Source organism: Sebastes fasciatus, chromosome 16 (assembly GCF_043250625.1).
Source record: "Sebastes fasciatus isolate fSebFas1 chromosome 16, fSebFas1.pri, whole genome shotgun sequence".
In the NCBI taxonomy this organism is placed as follows: domain Eukaryota; kingdom Metazoa; phylum Chordata; class Actinopteri; order Perciformes; family Sebastidae; genus Sebastes; species Sebastes fasciatus.
Window position 1 is genome coordinate 2,174,994 of NC_133810.1, and position 20,208 is coordinate 2,195,201.

Below are 20,208 nucleotides of genomic sequence, written 5' to 3' on the forward strand. Positions count from 1 at the left end.
CCTCACCCGCTGAGCCTCTCGTGGAGACGGAGCCTCTTGCGGTCGTGACTTTGAGTTGATGCATTAAAATATTGGAAAGTCTTTTGTTTTCACTTTTTGGCTGAAAGTATTGAAACATGGTCGACACGCAGCGGAACCAGAAACACAATAACAGCTGGAACACAAAGATCCGTTTGTTTTCTTAACACTGACACATTTATTAGGTTGGATGGAGAAATGAAGAAGCTGATATACTTAATTACAACATTGTATTACATCTTGAGGTACTTGTACTCACTGCTGGAATGTAACTAAGTACATTTACTCCAGTACTTTACTTTCGTACAACTTTGAGGTATTTAAGTATTTTCTTTTTTCTCAGAGAGAAATATTCTACTAGTTACTGAACTACATTTATCTAACAGCTTTAGTTGCTTTACTAATTCTCTTTTGCACAAAATACCCTCACAAGAAAGAGGTTTATTCAAGTATGCTATTGGTATACTTCTTTTAAAGTTAAATTAAGAGAGTATATACTTTCAGTTTACCATTTATGTACTTATCAGAGTTAAACTTAACAAAATGATACTAAAGTATACTTTAATCTTACACCGACGAGTATACAGAAAAGTCCAAGTATACTTGGCTTATACTGAAAAGTATACAGAAAAGTACATTTGAATTAGTACTATAAGTTAACTTATACAAGTATACTTGCAGTAAAATCTTTTAAATTGGTAGTTTACTGAGAGTATACCTTAAAGAGTACTTTTATAAACTAAAAAGTGGGCTAGATATATACTGTAACTAATAAACTAACAGTTTACATATATATATATATATATATACATATATATATATATAGTTCATGTTTCAGTTGCAGTATAAAATACAACTTGGATGTAAACTATGTACTTGTACACTTATGTACTGAAAGTTTACTACTCTTACATTTAAAGTACACTTAAAAGCTGGCGTTACACGTATACTACTAGTACATTGATATTAATATACTTATTACATAAAGTATACTTGGGAATATACTTTAACTATACTTAAGTTTACTTCATAGAAATAAACTTGAAGTATGCTTCCTCTTTTGTATATGAAGAAGAGTTTATAAAAGTTCATTAATCAATTAGTCGATTAACAGAAAATTAATTAGCAACTATTTTGATAATTATTTAAGTCACGAGTAATAATAATAATAATAATAATAATAATAATCAAATGAATGTTGATGAATATACAGTATAATAGTAAAACAGTCACAGAGGACATTTTCCTGATTATACTTACATACTTTTATTTATTTCTGTAAGTTGGAAACAAATTGTGCAAATAAATAAATATTGAATTGGTGGATATGTACAGTATGTGCACGTCTATATACAGAATATACAGCATGTAGGATTTATCAGAACAGAGAGAGGAGGGTAAAAGGTGACGGTGCTGGACGGTTTGTTTCTGCTGCTTTGACAGTGATGAAGTGTCTAACGGAGAACCAGAGAGACCAGAGAGCTCGAGACTCTGTGGAGACACAGCACACACACACACACACACACACACACACACACACACACACACACACACACACACACATCCTATATACATACAAACACGCCCGCTTGGCGTCGCCTGGCCAATTAACCACCCACCACCAATTACTGCAGCTCACACACATGGCGGCGGCTCCGAGAGCTCTCCGCCATGTGTGGATGGACCTGTGATGTGGTCGCCACGGCGCTAACACAGAGCGAGGGCGTCGCGATGGTTCGGCAGACCAAAGAGCCATGTGTGAACCAACCGACTTATTACTGCGAGTCCTCTTTACTAATCAGATCTTATTTTGTTTCAGTACACGGAGAACTAAACGCTGCAGGACGGTTCAACCTGACTGAGAAGAGATAACGATCCCTCTGAGAGAATCAGAACAGAAGGAATCAGCCGTTATCGTAGTGGAGAAGCTGAGATGAAATATTCATAACGAGTGTGCATTTTATGATAAAAGCAGCAAATTTGGCACAGACGTCGGTTTATATGTTATGAAAAGATGTAGATATCGGGGCGCTGAAAATTTGGCGCCCGAGGGCCGTGGCAGCCATTTTTAAAAATGTACGAAACCAATAAACTAAATAAAAACACCACAGAGCTTCCATGTGAGTAGAGATGCACCGATACCAATACCGATACCGATACCGATACCGATACCAGTATCGGGGATCGGGTCCGATACTGTGCTCATGTACTCGTACTCGCAAAACGGCCCCAATACAACGGCACCGATACCACTTTACAGCAGCGTGACGTTAACCTCTCGTCACCATCTTTCGGGTCCTATCGCACGCGCTCACGCTCCGACTCCCCGACGGTGCGGGCGAGACGGCTGGTGGTGCGCCCGATCCCGCGGAGCCGGGATCCCACCTCAGCCGGCAAGCGTGCGTTAGACTCCTTGGTCCGTGTTTCTAAACAGGTCGGGTGGGTTGCAGACATCGCTGCAGACCCCTGGCGCCTTTTACGTGGGCCGAGCCCCGCCCTGGGGGCACGACGCGGTTGGGGCGCACTAAGGACAGTCCACCCCGGTGACACTTTGTCCACGGCCCCGGGAAGCACCTTCACCCCGAGCCTTTCCAAGCCGACCTAGAGCCGGTGGCGGCGCACCGCCTCGTATGCGGGACTCCCCAGCCTGCCGTGTGTCGCTCACACCCTCCAGCTGGCTGTTAACGAGGCTCTTTAGGCACAGAGAAGTACTCGTATCGGTACTCGGTACTGGAGAGTACCCAAATGTAAGGACTTGTACTCGGTCTGAAAAAAGTGGTACCGGTGCATCCCTCCATGTGATCCAGGCTCAGTCAGCATGAGAACAGAGACAGTGAGAGGTAATAAGTCATCTGGAGGGTGAAGGGGTGAGACGGACCCCCTGCCTGGAGGACATCTGCTGTCTGTGTTTCTTTCACACCTTTGAGAAACGGCATCGCTGCTCTCTTCCTCTCCGTCTCTACATCAAACATCAGCTGAAAACCTCCTTAACATGATTCTGGTGGATCCAGTTTATTAAAAAGTTTCTTAAAGCTGCAGTAGTCAGTATATTTTTGGCATCATTGGGCAAACATCCCATAATAACCTTTCATCATATTGTAATTCAAGTGTTCTGAGAGATAACTAGACTTCTGCTCCTCATGGCTCTGTTTTCAGGCTTTAGAACATCTACTGACGGGAGACCAATCACAGGTCATTTCATTGAGAGAGCGTTCCTATTGGCTGTGCTCCGGTCATGTGACCGGAACTTGGCGTTCCTTCACCAGATTTCACAATGGCAGCAGCGTCACAAACTTTCTAATTTTCCAGCTAAACCGTGCATTACAAGATGATTCTGAGAACATGTGAGGAGAGAAATAGGCATTAACGTAACAGAATATTGATTCATATTTGATCAGCGCTGCCTAGTTTGACCGTTTGGTCTGAGTTCAGAGTGATTGACAGCCGGCTCTCATAGACGGCAGATGGACAGCAGACCTCAGATCAGCTTACTGCTTGTTTTCCTCCGGTCTGTGAAATCTTGCAGATGCCGTTAGGAGCACCGGAGGACACAGAGGAACATGATGTTTTTCAGGTTACCTGTTTCATGAACTACTGTCACCATATAGCGACCGTTTTATAAAAATAACTTGTTTTAATCTTATTTGCTCCGATCTGCCTACTGATGCTTTAAATAAAAGAGGAGGAGGCAGTTTCTAAATCACAGAAGACGATCTGATCATGCAATTTATGTTGGAGCACATACGTTTGTACAAAGCGTAGTCCGACCACGTCTAACTGGTTCCAAAGTTATCCGAGGACATGGCCCCTTAACTCAGGCATGCAGTCCAACGAATACAATTGGGTGGGAAGCCAGTGAGGGATCATACCCTTGTTACTGCACCAGTAGCTCCCACTGGTTGGTCTGGAAGTGAAGGAGTTCATGTCCCGTTAACACAAAAAACACACATTATGTAATTTCCCATGAAGAATAAATATTAGTGATGTGAACAGAGGCTCCAGAGTCGGAGCGTTCATTCACAAAACGCTCCACTTAGCCGAGCCGTTTTCACTCCTGCTATTAAACCCTTTATTTTTCCAGCTAAAGAGACGTTGGCCCGACTGTTGGAGGAGTCTGGACCTGAACCAGCGAGTCTGGGTTCACATCCAGAAATCTGTCCCCATTAAAACAGAGGCAGCCGTGGAGCTTCGGCTCGGATCACATTATTCACACATATTTCTGCCTCCTCTCCGTTAAAACCGCCTCGCTCACTTTCTCTTTCTCCTCATGCACGCCGTCTTGATGTCTGTAACATGACACACACACGCACACACACACACACACACACACACGCACACACATGCAACAGATGCTGAGACGATCAGCCCACCATCCTCTATGTTGTTAGTTTAATCCGTACAGAACTCAGAGTGTAAGAACAACAGGTTGTGGTTCTACAGGTCGTGGTTCTACAGGTCGTGGTTCTACAGGTCATGGTTCTACAGGTTGTGGTTCTACAGGTTGTGGTACTACAGGTTGTGGTTCTGCAGGTCGTGGTTCTGCAGGTCGTGGTTCTACAGGTTGTGGTTGTACAGGTTGTGGTACTACAGGTTGTGGTTCTGCAGGTCGTGGTTCTGCAGGTCGTGGTTCTACAGGTTGTGGTTCTACAGGTTGTGGTTGTACAGGTTGTGGTACTACAGGTTGTGGTACTACAGGTTGTGGTTCTACAGGTTGTGGTTCTACAGGTTGTGGTTCTACAGGGAGGTTACTGTTTGTGCTGGTTTCTCTCTCGGCCACCACAGGGACTTCCTGGACTTTGCAGAGACCAGATTCCTGCGTCTCCCATGTTGTTAATGGTCAGACAACTACCGGTTGAGGTTTGCGAAGGACGGTGGTTTTGGTCAAAGAGTTCCTGGTACTCGACGCTTCAAGTGTTGATTGTAGATTATAATTATCGAGGAATTCTGTCCTCTAGAACCACAAAAATGTGTGAAACATCTTCGGTGTTTCAACACGTTCTCATCTCAAACTCGCTACATACTGACACTTCGGCGTCACTTTCCGTGGTTGGGTTGGTCACATGGTTGGGATTAAAATCACGATGTTTTTACAGTGAAAATGTGTCTTGACGTTGTGAACACGGGACATGAACGAACAGCTGATTGTAAAGTGAAAGTGAAACGTAACACAGCGGTGTCCTGGATGATGACGTTGTAGTTAAAGGAAAGCCTGGTGCATCTTGAGCGGCGGAATTGAACGCTAACCACCGTGGCATCGGTATTTGACGCCAATGAGAACGCACTGGGTGTTTCTACTATAACTACTACTACTAAACTAGTCCCTCAGTCTGTCATTACACGAGTCCTCTCATCAAACATGCTTTAGTGAGAGTGAGGCAGGTTATTAAACACGTTAATAATGAACGTTTCCTTTTTGTCTGGATAAAAACATCAAACAGTGGGTATCATGTCGCTGCAGGATGTATCTGCTAACAACACTAAATACCACATGAGGAGGAGTTTGTGTCTCCTCCAGTCCTCTTCCACCTGCTGTCCATCGAGTGTCTCAGATGAGGTCTGAAAGCCTTCTGTTGACAGAACAGCTGGCCAGATGTTCATTGATGCTCTTCACATGGAGCAGGCTGATCTCAGAGCTGCTGACCTTCACTAATCGTTGTCTTGGGGATCATTTAATTGAACCCTCATTTCAGGACCTGAAAGCGTTCAACATGGAGCCATAAAGCTGATGCTGACCGACTGCCTCGGCTTAGTTTGGCTCACGGCTCCGTACTTGTGTCTTTGTATGTTTCACCTCGTTTACTACTAATTACACACACTTATTGTTTAATCTACATTCCTGCTCACCGTTTTAAAAAGCACACCGTACTGCTTTAGGCTGGTTTTGAATGTGTTTCCCTCCAGATACTCCAGATATCTGTAGCTGATGTTTTCATTTTCAGTTCATGACGTGATAAAGATCAGTCAGCAGACCGAAACAGGCTCCAGTTCACAAGTGCACTTTATTACAGCTCCGGTGCTTCTGCAGTACAAGTAGGTGAGCTAGCAGTGCTATCAAAAGTTAGCATGCAAAGTCAGCTGTTTCCATGATTCAACTTCGACCTACTCTATTTATCGTAGTTATACATGTGCAATGAGGAATTATCTTCAACATTTTGGGTGCACACACTTTAAAAGTATATCACCCACCTATTATTACCTCCAATAACAGACTTTACATTTACTACTAGTTACTACTGAGAAAGTATTAAAGGGACTCTGTAAGGATCAGAAATGTCTTGTTAACAGCTTCACCTGTGTCCGTTAAGTCAACTAAAGTCAGCGTCCTGTTGCTGGCGCTTGTGCTCGCTCTACATAGACATGAAGGAGCATCGCTCAACACAGTGAGGAGACACACGTCAACTAAAAACACAATATCACTCTATATTTCAGCTGCTTGGCAGTAATGTTAGCTGACCAGACCAAGGTCTCTCCATGAATCAATGCTGATCCTAGTGTTGGCTTTTCCCGCCTCAGCCTCCCGACCGCGGCCGGAGGGAACGGGGGAGACGCCGGAGTTTTGGTGGGAGACGATAACGTTTCTCTCTGCAGAGCCCCGTCACTTCACAAGACACGGGAAACCTCTGTTGGTCTGGAGGAGCTGCAGCAGTTATTTCTGCACAAACGTCCACTGAACATTCACTAGATGTTCTCAGAGCTAAACTAACTCTTCTGCAGTGTGGAGTGAGCAGCATGCACGTGAGAGGTGGAGAGAGAGAGAGAGAGAGAGAGAGAGAGAGAAGGAGCGCGGTGTGTGAGTGAAGGCAGGCAGAGGAGCAGAGGAGCAGAGTACAGCAGAGACTCCGGTCCTGGAGACCAAAGCTACGGTCTCCTCCGCGTCCTCCGACCGCGGCCAACACTGTTTAACAGCTTCACTAGATACAACCAAGAGGTTTTGGTGCTTCACTGGAGTTTGTGTTGGAGTCTGAGTCTGAACAGCGGAGACACACGAGAGACCATGAGACACCGACCAGCAAGGATTTATACCTGGAAGAAGTTACAAACAGAACCTTTAAGTACAAATTCAAGGTAGTTGAGTATTTCCATTTTATACTTTTACCTTAAACATCTACAGCAGTAAAAGTCAACCTACACATTAATACAGCAGTAAAATTAATCCAGATATATTATAGTAAAACACTGCACAATGAGTACTTTGACTTTTCACACTTTAAGTATATTAACACACTTTGACTCACATGTAAGGAAGGTTTTTAATGTAGTGGAGTATTCTCACAGTAAAGGATCTGAATATTTCTTCCACCTCTGATAAGCATCTATAAAATACTAATAACATCCTACTTTATAAGTTTCTATAGACAGTGGAACACATGCAGACGTCTGACACGGTGAATGGATCTTTAACTTTATTTAGTAGACATGTGACACACAGAGAGAGAAACACCCGTTCCTCCACGTTAACCCCTCGGTGTCCTGACTTCCTGTCTCCCTGCAGCCTGAAAGCCGAGCCAAATCAATTAGTCTGCAGAAATTACAGAGCCATAAATAAGGAGGGCCGGTCGGAGACGGGTGGGGGGGGGCAGAGTTATGGGACCCCTCCTGTCTACATGAGGACGCCGGGGCCTCCGACCTCCAGCTACATCACAATACGAGCTGTTTTATGTGCTTCACTGTGAAGCGCTGTCTGTGGTGTACGGAGAGAAGGACGACAGACTGACGACCACAACTTTCATTTATAGATTTTAACTTTGTCTGCTGGGAGGGAACAGAAGATTTACAGTAAGAGAAGAAGAATATATGTTGTTTAATAGATATTACTATGAGCTCCATCCGTCTGGCCCTGTGGGTAACCGCAGACGCCCGGCGGGGGGTGTGACCTTGGGCTGTCCTCTGATGTTACCTGATCCGGCCTGTTGCAGACTGTCTCTCACACACAGAGTATTCAATTATGATGTTTTCATTTACTAAAGCAGAACTGATATTTCTCCATGTGACATGTGGAGGATGTGATGTTACGTAATACTGGTGCAGGTCAGACACATCTGAAAGGTTCTATGTGTAACTTTTTACACGTCTGTATGAATGAATGATGATTCCAGTGTGTGCTACAGAATGGCACGAACACAGCTAGTGTGTGAAACCATCCATTTCTATCCGAGACGAGCAAACAGACGGTGAGTTATAGAAGAAGAGTGTCAGAAGAGGAGGACATCCTGGACACCTCTCATTACGACCCTTCAGAAGAAGATGAAGAGGACTCTGAGAGGCAGGCGGAATATGAATCTGACCCTGATCATGTCTGATGTAATAGAAATAGGATTTAAAGGGACTGTTTGTAAGAATCAGAAATGTCTTGTTAACAGCTTCACCTGTGTCCGTTAAGTCAACTAAAGTCAGCGTCCTGTTGCTGGCGCTTGTGCTCGCTCTACATAGACATGAAGGAGCATCGCTCAACACAGTGAGGAGACACACGTCAGCTAAAAGCACAATATCACTCTATATTTCAGCTACTTGGCAGTAATGTTAGCTGACCAGACCAAGGTCTCTCCATGAATCAATGCTGATCCTAGTGTTGGCTTTTCCCGCCTCAGCCTCCCGACCGCGGCCGGAGGGAACGGGGGAGACGCCGGAGTTTTGGTCGGAGACGATAACGTTTCTCTCTGCGGAGCCCCGTCACTTCACAAGACACGGGAAACCTCTGTTGGTCTGGAGGAGCTGCAGCAGTTATTTCTGCACAAACGTCCACTGAACATTCACTAGATATTCTCAGAGCTAAACTAACTCTTCTGCAGTGTGGAGTGAGCAGCATGCACGTGAGAGGTGGAGAGAGAGAGAGAAGGAGCGTGGTGTGTGAGTGAAGGCAGGCAGAGCAGCATCATCTCCGGCCCTGGAGACCAAAGCTCCCCTCTGTCTTCTGACCGCGGGCCGAAGCAGGAAGAGTTAACACTGTTTAACAGACGGGCTTCACTAGATACAACTTTGCAGTTTTGGTGCTTCCGTGTAGTTTGCGTCTGAACAGCGTAGCCACAAGCGAGCGCGCATGGGACACCGACCTGACTTATACGTGTAAGAAGTTACAAACTGTCCCTTTAAGGGTTAAACGTCCTCAAAGCGGATCTTTTTGTTGACGAATAGTGATGGAAACATAATGACAGGCTTGTGAAATAACTGGTTACAGACCAGTAGAAAGTACTTGTGAAATGTTGACATGTCCACCAACAGGACCTCCCAGAGACGTCACATCTCCGCTCTCTCTCTCTATAAACCTACAAGACTTCACTCAGGGTAAACTGGGCTTCGCAGTAAGTGGAGCAACATTTCAAGCATATTTGCATTTCACCAAACTACCACAAAGCAGCCGATTAAAAGCAGCTCCAGGGCCTCGAAGGGTCGGGTTCAGGTTCCTGGTCAGTCACTCAGAGTTTACAACACTTTGTTTTATGCAAACGATCTATCGAGCAGCAATTTAGAGCAAAATAGACAAAGATAAGAGAGGGAAAAAACTAAACTATGATATATAACTAACAACACTTAACTTCAATAAGTGGGAGAATATTACTGCACATATCTGTGAGGGGCTTGTTGTGCAAAAATGAAATGCAAAGTATACTATAAAACTGTAATGCAGGTATCAATCAATCAATAAATTGTATTTAAAGTGCAGAATCAGCATGCAGCAAAGTCCCAATACACTTTACAATAAAAAATAATGCATAGAACAAAACACACAGCAAACAAATAAATAACAGACATTAAAAGTAAAACAACCACATTAAAAACATCAATGTTAAAGGGACTGTTTGTAACTTTGTACGCGCATTAATGTAGCGGGTCGTCACACATGCGCGCTCGCATATGCGCGTTCGCGTGTAGCCGCTGTACACTCCTCCTCTGCCTGCTCTCCTTCACTCAGACAGCTCAGCTCGCTCCACCTCTAGACGTGAACGCGCGCTCACTCCACACTGCAGAAGAGTTAGTTTAGCTCTGAGAATATCTAGTGAATGTTCAGTGGACGTTTGTGCAGAAATAACTGCTGCAGCTCCTCCAGACCAACAGAGGTTTCCCGTGTCTTGTGAAGTGACGGAGCTCTACAGAGATTTACGTTGTCTTCTCGTTACCGACCGGGTGCCGGTGTCTCCTCTGCTCTCTCCGGCTGCGGGCGGTTCAGACTAATTACTGGAGTCTCCTGTTAGCTTTGTTGCACCTGTTCGGGCGGGACAAAGTTCACCTTTATCATTCTGATTGGTAGATGAAGATTTGTTTCCTAATAAAAGCTCCGCCCACCTTCAACCTGAGCACAGGTCTAATCAGCCAGATTAACTGAAAACACCTGTGTGAGTGTTCAGAGGCTTTAACAGTTATGGATGTAGGATTTCTGGAAGCTGTGCAGAAAGTTTTTGCGACGTCTTTTCTAGACGTCGCAAAAACTTTCATTCTGGCTGCTCGGTCTTATGGACGGCCGACAGAGACGTTAAATTGACGTCTTTTGGACGTGTCTTTGCTCAGTGGGTAGGTACGATTGATGTGTTGTGTGACGGTTGAGTGTTGTTCAGAAAAACAAAAAATGAACTTTCCCTGTATTCCCTGTGTGACTGTTCTATTGATTATTGACAATCAATAAAAGAGACCTTTGAAAGAAAGAGATGGGGAGAAATACCTGAGAACTGTGACCCCGGGAGGAAACCGGGAGAGGACCGAGAGAGTCTCCCGGTAGGTTTATGTTCATGTGTGTTTGAGGACACTAATGAGCTCTTTAATGTGAGAGTGGTCTGGTCCGTCCAGCAGCAGCAGGCGCTGTCAGCAGACTCCAGTATGGATCCACGTGGCGTTCTGTTGTGTTTGGGCTGCTACTCTGTGTGATAAGCTGCTCTCATGTTGTCCCAGCGTTAACTCAACATCCTGTGTCCACACTCTCTTCCTGGCCTTATCACACACTGTGTGTGTAGACACAATCACAAATACTTCCGAGGTCAAACACACACACGCAGTACAGGGCTGTAAAGTGTGTGTGTGTGTGTGTGCTGATGGTCCAGGGTCCAGTGTGCTGCAGCAGAGCGGTTAAACTTTAAACGGCGATAAACAGAAGAGTTGCTCCACGTCTCTACAGTCCATCTCCTCTCTCTGTTTACTGATTCAATGTTTAAATGACTAAATGTCCAATAAAGCAGTCCAGGTTCTGTCCCACATAAAGTCATCACGACTCCGAGGTCATTAAAGACAGAAGACACGGATCATAAATGGTTCTCACACAGAGCTACAAACTACTACAACGGACCAAAAAGTACTACAAACTACAAACTACAACAAAAAACTAAAACTATCATCATGCAAACAAATAGCTGCAAACTCCAAACCTGTTGGCTGAACAACACAAGGTCAGGCTCTGCTTTAGCGATGATACATGATCAGCGTTTGAATTACACCGTAGCTTTCGGGGGAGCCCTATATTTCAATTCATACAGAGAATATTTAGCCGACGACAACAAATAAATAGAAACATTCAATTTCAAGGTAATGGCTTGTGTTTACTCTGTTAAACAGAGCAGGTCGAGGCTACATCCTATGACAATTATGAACCCACAGCCTCCAATGTTGAGAACATACAGTGCATAACGTGTAACATGCATAACGTGCAACATGCGTAACGTGCGTAACAAGTGTAACATGCATAACATGCATAACGTGCATAATGTGTAACATGCGTAATGTGCATAACATGTAACACGTGTAACGTGCGTAACGTGTAACATGCGTAACGTGCGAAACGCGCGTAATGCGTAACATGTCAACGTTCAGCTCACATAAATGAATCAGTTGTGAAGGCATGAAGATCCTTTCTTTCTTTCTCTGATACAAACTCCTCATCCCATTGAGAGTTTACATCCTCCAGAACGTTGAGAACCGGGAGGCTGTTTGGAGTCGGTACGATATCATTTCTGGCACAACGAACCCTAAATATTTAGGCTGCTGGAGATGTTGGAGTTTTAAATGATATTATAAGGATGACGAGTCGAGAAAGACGAGACAGATTTAGCTTCTGAGAGACATTTTTCTTTCCTTCTTAAGGATCAAAGCGTCTCGTCTCAGTTCCTTCATAACAAATATGATCCTTTGATTATTGAAATTCGCCATGTGATGATAACTGACGTTTATTCAACAAATAAAGACCGGAATTTACTGAAAATGGATCTGGAATATGTCTCTCTGTTCAAAGCTGACGTTCTCATGTGGGGCTGAGGATATAAAGGAGGATTTAAACCCTCAAACAGTCAGTTATCATGACCTGCAGTTCACTCAAACTCTGGACTTTCCCTCCTTGTTTGGTATATTTTTGCAGGTGGAAGATAGAAGAAGAAGAAATCTTTATTTGTCATACTACATACAGGTACATACATGAAATTTGACCTCTGCATTTAAGCCATCCTAAGTATTTTTAGGAGCCGTGGGCTGCTGCAAGCGCCCGGGGAGCATCTTGGGGACCCGCTCTACCCACTGAGCTACAGCCGCCCCCAAAGAGGGGGCTCGTCCGGGATAGAGAAGAAAGATAAAAGATTAAAAAGATAAATAACGGCACCAAGATGCCTCACACTGAAGATATCTGATGTTTTAAGGATACTGTGGTTACTTCATACGTAAGTTACGTAAGTTACGGGACACGAACAGTGGCCTCCTGGGTCCTGTGTTTCGAAACAGGTGCTCAAAACACAGACGCAAAGATACGTGTTCAAGTTAAGACCGACTAGCATGGACTTATTATTTCTTTCTTTCAAATAGGAGGTGGTGTTGTGGTTCCTACTGTCATTGAACTTGTTCAGATATTTATTATGCAGAATGACATCATCGGACCTTCCCGGTCTTGATATATATTTCCTACCATGGCGAAGGCATGATGTGACCCGCCCTACTCTGCTTATATATTATATATTCTTACCATAACCCTAACTAATGTCACTCCTCATGCCTAAAACCTAACCAACCCAACCAACGAAGGCAGCGCGTAATAAGAGGAAGTGTGGCAGGTCATGCCTTCGCCAGCAGGAAGTCCGATGATGTCATTCTGCATAATAATTAGCCATGTGCTTCTGTTTGTTGCAGGGACATTGTGTATTTTTGGAGCGATGGGTCTTCGGGACAATGGGCAGTCCCTCTCATATCTGCACCACAAGAAGCCGGTTAGCTTAGCTTAGCATAAAGACTGGGAGCGGGGGGAAACAGCTAGCCTGGCTCCGCCTACCAGCAGCTGTTTGTTTAATCCGTTCAAGGACAAAAAACAAACCTGACATGTCTTCATACAGGAAGCTGCAGCCGGGGACTAGAAGTGTTGGACAAACATTAAATGACCTCAGCTACTTCCTGTTATGATGCCATGTCAGTAGAGGTAACGCTGACACACACACACACACACACACACACACACACACACACACACACACACAGCAGGTTAAACACACTGTACCACACTGGAGATAAGAAGTCTGTGTGAGTGAAGTAATGAAATAACACACATGGTGCTGACCACATTCATTCCTCCACACCTTTAATCATAAATCGGAGTCATAAAACTCCCCTGTGGAGTTTTCTAGTAAACAAAGTGAAGTTGTGTTTACATGCAGGGTGTTACTCTCCGTTGTTTGTGTCCTTGAGGTATAACAAACGGGAATTCATTTCCTGCCTCGTAAAAACATTTGCAAACCCCGTTTTTAAAAGGTATTTTAAATCCAGCATTGTTCACATGTTCACTAACTGATAGTCTTCCTCTGCAGGATATCTTGGCGTGTTATCGCCTCCCATGTCACGGCTGAATGTTTACATGATTTCCACAATGTCGATGCTCCGAGGGAGACACACGATAACAAACAAACTGAAAGGTAAAGAAAAAGGTTTCATTTCTCTGTAGGGTCCTTTCCATAATGTAGTCAGACACTTCTATCATCAATCTGAGCCTGTCAGAGGCAACAACAAGAACCTTTAGTGGACGTACGTCCCAGAGGGATTATAGTTCAGCCTGTTTAGCGGCTGGAATCTGCAGCGTTCTCCATCAATACTGGACCAGTTTCAGCAGTAACCTGCGGCGCGTTCACAAGTCAACATTTAGTCCGTTTTAATCCAACTCTGGTACGGTTTAACCCCTGGTGCGGTTTCTTTAGGGCGGTTGTGAACGCAGTAATCATGCGGACCAAAAAGGCTTGTGAGAGGAGGTCTCGGACCGACACAGTCGAGAAGACCGACCTGGACTTCTGCAGAAGTCCGATGTTTGCTTGACATCTGGGCCGATGAGAACACACAGAATATGATGAATAAAGTCCTCAATAATAGTGATTGAGTTTATAAAGTCATTGGAGATGAACTGGAGGAGAAGAGATTCGTGCTCACAGTAGATCCGTGACGAGTCAAAGAGAAAACACTGAGCATCAAAATACCAAAGTCTGTGATTCCCTGAAAAATGGAAATGAATAACTGTTTTTTGTTTACATTTTCATTTTTATTGATCATTGTTGTAGGTCTATGGTACGACGGTACGACGGAGTATTAGGGCCACATTGAGGAAAAAAATAAATCTGAGATTTCGATTTTCTTTTTTTCTCGTAAAGTTATGATTTTATTCTCATTATATTCTGACTTAATTCTATAAATCTCAGCTGTTGTTCCCTCAATGTGGCCCTAATACTCCGTAGTACATTGTCTCTTTGGCCCTCACTGCATTAGACTTATATACTATATACTTAGACTATAAACTGTGTTATCTTCACCACAATGATCACATGTTTTGCGGCTCCAGACATATTTTTTTTTTGTGCCTAAAATGTCTCTTTTGATAGTAAAGGTTGCTGACCCCTGGTTTAGCCAAACAGATTATTGCTATGAAAGCGCCACAAAAACAGGAAAATAGGGTCCAGGTTGAGAAATACTGAAGTTACCCTTCAACAACAACAAAAAGGTTATGCTTTAAGTACAGTACGAAGGCTGTGAAATGTGTAAATAATAAAATAATCATTAACTGGTCTTGCATAGTTTTAAGTCAAAAACCTTCAGGTTTTCTTGGGTCAGGATCCCAAACCTCAACATCTCCTGGTATCTCTTATTGACTGTATGAACTGAGAATGTGTCTGTGTATAATATGTAGCAGCATCCTGACTGGACACTGCTCCTAAAACCTGAATGATACCCGACTATACTACACCAGGCTACAGATAACACAGGAAAGACCTTTAACTATTAACCCTAAACACACCAGATCAACCCTCAAACGCTCCAGTGTGAGTATTACTGGAGTATTATAGACCGACTATAGAAGAGCCCAAAGTATAATAATATAGCAATAAAACCACAGCTGATTATGCTGGTAGTAATTTATGTCTCACACACACACACACACACACACACACACACACACACACACACACACACACACACACACACACACACACACACCTCCAGACGCCCAGACAGTCTTTTATCAGCTTGTGCAGGACTGCAGCTCAGAGAGAGAGAAACTGATTTATTGTACGTGGGAGATAAGACACACACACACACACATGTACAGACCACACACCATGTACACAGGAGATAACACACACACTCTGACACATAATCATACACACACACACACACACACACACACACACACACACACACACACACACACACACACACACACACACACTCACACACACACACACACACACACACACACACACACACACACACACACACACACACACACACACACTTCAAAAGCCTGGGCTGGCTGGGATCACTGCTGCCCTCTCCTCCCTCCTCTTGACCTTTAACCTCCATCTCTTCATCCTCCCGTCTCGCCGTCTCTGTCTTTCATCTTCCTCACATTCTCTCTCTCTCTCTCTCTCTCTCTCTCTCTCTCTCTCTCTCTCTCTCTCTCTCTCTCTCTCTCTCTCTCTCTCTCTCTCTCTCTCTCTCTCTGCCTTTTCTCTGTTTCTCTTTTACAGTTTTTCTCGATTGTTTACACACATTTTCTGAAAGCATGCCTCATACTCTCAGAACTCTACACACAAATCAAAAAGCACACACACAATGGGCAAAACCCCTCAATTCTCCTGCAAAATGAAACTTTACATTCAAAACAATGTTATTTCTTCTCAAAATGGTATTTTGTTTTCAAATGACACACACACCATCATATGAATAGACATTTATAAGAACCAGTTGAACACTGATGTGCTCAATGTAAAACACTATGATGAATGGAAAACACTTCTTCTCCATTCATCATAATGACTCAGGCCTTTTTTTTGTTCAGTGTTACACTTACTACAGACAGTACATACATTACTACAGACAGTACATACATTACTACAGACAGTACATACATTACTACAGACAGTACATACATTACTACAGACAGTACATACATCAGTGTGTTGTAAAATATTTTAGAATATTGTTTTTATACTCAGAACACACAAATACACGGTAACAAATATATTTTATTTTCCCCACAAAAACAATGTACACAGTGAACATCCCAACCAACACAAAGTTGCACATACAGCGGTCTACATACAAAACAACAGAAGAATTTACTGTATACAGTTACAGTAAAAAAAACTATGCTGCATCCTCTCTTCTGTTTCGGTCTGGCCACAGCACCTCATCCACATCACAAGCAATGTTTTCCCTGGCCAAGCAGCGGGGGAAATATCGCTTAGCATGTCGAATCCAGCCATGAAAAGCATCAACTGCTATATCTCCACATGCGTCTTCCATAGCTTGGAGAAGGGGTATACGCGTTTGTGGATTTCGGTCATACACTTTCCATGATTGCTAATTGTAACACTGTGTGACAGGTGTTTGCCCATGTGATGAGTCAGTGTGCATAGTAGGGCAATTGACTTTAGAATTTTGAATGACGGTGTGTTCCTTTTGAAAACGAGATTTTCTTCATGAAAATTGTGCCAAATGCAGAGAATTGTGTGTAGTGTTCTGAAAAAAGTGTGTTTTAGAACTGCAATTTGAGTGTAAAGCAGGAATTGTGCTTGTAGTTTAGCAGAATTGGTTCAGGGGGTTGGTGCATGAGTTACATGTTGTGGTCATTGTGTGTCAAGTACCAGTATTTGTGTGTAAACAATTGAGAAAAACTGTAAAAGAAGTTTGACACATTTTTGGCCGGACCGCAGAGGGCCAGTCCTACAAACACAAAAGCTGCACAAATAAAAGAAAAACACAAATTTAAGTGCAGATTTTGTGGGAAATTCTAGTTTCATAATGTTGGTCATGATAACATTTGACTCATCAGGTTAACGGCTGAAAATAAGTCTGACGGGTTGGAAACATGAGCAGACGGGTTGGAAACAAGACTTCAGGTTAACACAAGTTGTGTGGAGGAGAAAACAAAGACAGAAACATCATGGCCTCTAAATAAAGGAACTTAATGTAACAAAGAAAAGCGTGTGAATGACTGCATGCAGCGTCAGGGTGAGAGGTGGTGAGAGGTAGTGAGAGGTGGTGAGAGTTAGTGAGAGGTGGTGAGAGTTAGTGAGAGGTGGTGAGAGGTAGTGAGAGTTAGTGAGAGGTGGAGAGAGGTAGTGAGAGTTAGTGAGAGGTGGTGAGAGGTGGAGAGAGGTAGTGAGAGTTAGTGAGAGGTGGTGAGAGTTAGTGAGAGGTGGAGAGAGGTAGTGAGAGTTAGTGAGAGGTGGAGAGAGGTGGAGAGAGGTAGTGAGAGTTAGTGAGAGGTGGTGAGAGGTGGTGAGAGTTAGTGAGTTATTGAGAGTTAGTGAGAGTTAGTGAGAGGTAGAGAGAGTTAGTGAGAGGTGGTGAGAGGTGGTGAGAGTTAGTGAGAGGTGGTGAGAGGTGGTGAGAGGTAGTGAGAGTTAGTGAGTTATTGAGAGTTAGTGAGAGTTAGTGAGAGGTAGAGAGAGTTAGTGAGAGGTGGTGAGAGGTGGTGAGAGTTAGTGAGAGGTGGTGAGAGGTGGTGAGAGTTAGTGAGAGGTGGTGAGAGGTGGAGAGAGGTAGTGAGAGTTAGTGAGAGGTGGTGAGAGTTAGTGAGAGGTGGAGAGAGGTAGTGAGAGTTAGTGAGAGGTGGAGAGAGGTGGAGAGAGGTAGTGAGAGTTAGTGAGAGGTGGTGAGAGGTGGTGAGAGTTAGTGAGTTATTGAGAGTTAGTGAGAGTTAGTGAGAGGTAGAGAGAGTTAGTGAGAGGTGGTGAGAGGTGGTGAGAGTTAGTGAGAGGTGGTGAGAGGTGGTGAGAGTTAGTGAGTTATTGAGAGTTAGTGAGAGTTAGTGAGAGGTAGAGAGAGTTAGTGAGAGGTGGTGAGAGGTGGTGAGAGTTAGTGAGTTATTGAGAGTTAGTGAGAGTTAGTGAGAGGTAGAGAGAGTTAGTGAGAGGTGGTGAGAGGTGGTGAGAGTTAGTGAGAGGTGGTGAGAGGTGGTGAGAGTTAGTGAGAGGTGGTGAGAGGTAGTGAGAGTTAGTGAGAGGTGGTGAGAGGTAGTGAGAGTTAGTGAGAGGTGGAGAGCAGCTTGCTGCAGCAGGTGAACTAGATGAGCTGACGAGCCTCCAGCTCATCATCATCATCATCATCATCATCACACACAGCCGGTAGAATCACGTCTGCAGCTTCCCAATGAAAACACCAGTTGAGACAATATCAATGTTAAAATATAAAAAAAGAACAGACAGCTGCTTTATTTTAAATTATACTTTATTTCATATAAAAACAAAAACAATAAACAAATAAATTAGATATTTCTAAAATAATTCTCTGGAGGAAATGTTTAAGAAACGCTGTGATTGTTTACAGGATGAGTCTGAGAGGAGAGAGAGCAGACGGCTGGAACGGAAAGACGCCGCAAATGTGGTGTATGTATGTACGTACGTACGTTTGTATGTGTGTATGTATGTAAATACAGAATATGAGACACCGGCATGAGGAGAGAAGATACGGGAATCCTACGGGAAAACCTACATTTTTCTCTCCGACACTTGAAGAAAAGGAGCAGAGACGGAGCAGAGACGGAGCAGAGACGGAGCAGAGACGGAGCAGAGATGGAGCAGAGACGGAGCAGAGACGGAGCAGAGATGGAGCAACACGGCGGCCGATGCAGGGATTTAAACTGAAAGACACATTTCAGATTGAATTCAGTTCAACTGGGTGAATTTAGACAAACAAGTCTCCGTCCAACTGTTTGGTTTGTCTGCGATCAGATCCAGATCGAGGAGGTGGACCGGGGACACGGGGGGACACGGGGGGACACGGGGGGACACGGGGGGACACGGGGGGACACGGGGGGGACCGGGGGGACCGGGACACTGGGGGACCGGGGACACGGTGGGACCGGGGACACTGGGGGACCGGGGACACGGTGGGACCGGGGACACGGGGAGACCGGGGACACGGGGGACTTTTCTGCAGCTGCAGAATTGAGATTAGTAATTTAAAAACTGGTGACGGAGGCTGTGGGGATAAAGATAGGGGCGTTGTGGAGACAAGAGGACACATTAGCATAATAAGAGCCTCTTCATTTGCACACAAGCCCAAGCTATCCACCGCTACCCCCCCACTACCCCCCCACACAACTCCCTCTGGTCCGTAGTCACACCCATTAAGCCTGCAAAGCCTTCATTGTCCGGCCAGGCTGCGGACCTGAGGACTCCTCGCCAACAGATTGGGCTGGGTGAAGGGTTACCGCCACACAAAGGAGCCCCCCCACCCCCCACTCCTCTATTTCAAATCAATCACACTGGCTTTCACATTCAGTACCCCACCCCCCCGCTACCCTCCCCTCCTCGTCAGCAGTGACAGTGGGCTTGGGCCCAATGCTGAATCGTCAGTCCTCCTTTCAGGGTCGAGTCCCACCCTGGACACCCTGGACGCCCTGGACACCCTGGCTGCCCTGGACGCCCTGGACGCCCTGGCTGCCCTGGACGCCCTGGCTGCCCTGGACGCCCGGTGCTTTTATACGAGTTGATCTCTTATCTGGAACATAACCTGCATCAGTTACCATGGTGATCTACCCCGGTAACCACCCTGACGTTACCTCGCTAACCCTGCTTGGTAGTCCAGACCTGAGGGACACACCGTCTCTGGTTGAAGCTGTTGTTGGAGGAAGACCACGTAATGCCATCTCAAAGATTACCTTTATCTATCATTAAAGACTGAAACGAGTCTGAGAACTTTTTGTTTTTAACAACTTAAGAAATGCATTCGAGCTAAAAGCATTTT

The 20,208-nt window shown here is 44.5% G+C and overlaps 1 long non-coding RNA gene across 1 annotated transcript; it reads right to left on the reverse strand.

Annotated features, from left to right (window-relative positions):
- Nucleotides 1–18,669: 18,669 nt before the first annotated feature.
- LOC141753272 (uncharacterized) lies at nt 18,670–19,850 on the reverse strand. Its single transcript, XR_012590421.1, has 2 exons — nt 19,023–19,850; nt 18,670–18,967 (listed from the first exon to the last, which is right to left on the reverse strand). It is a non-coding gene; the product is annotated as an uncharacterized LOC141753272 (long non-coding RNA).
- Nucleotides 19,851–20,208: the final 358 nt, after the last annotated feature.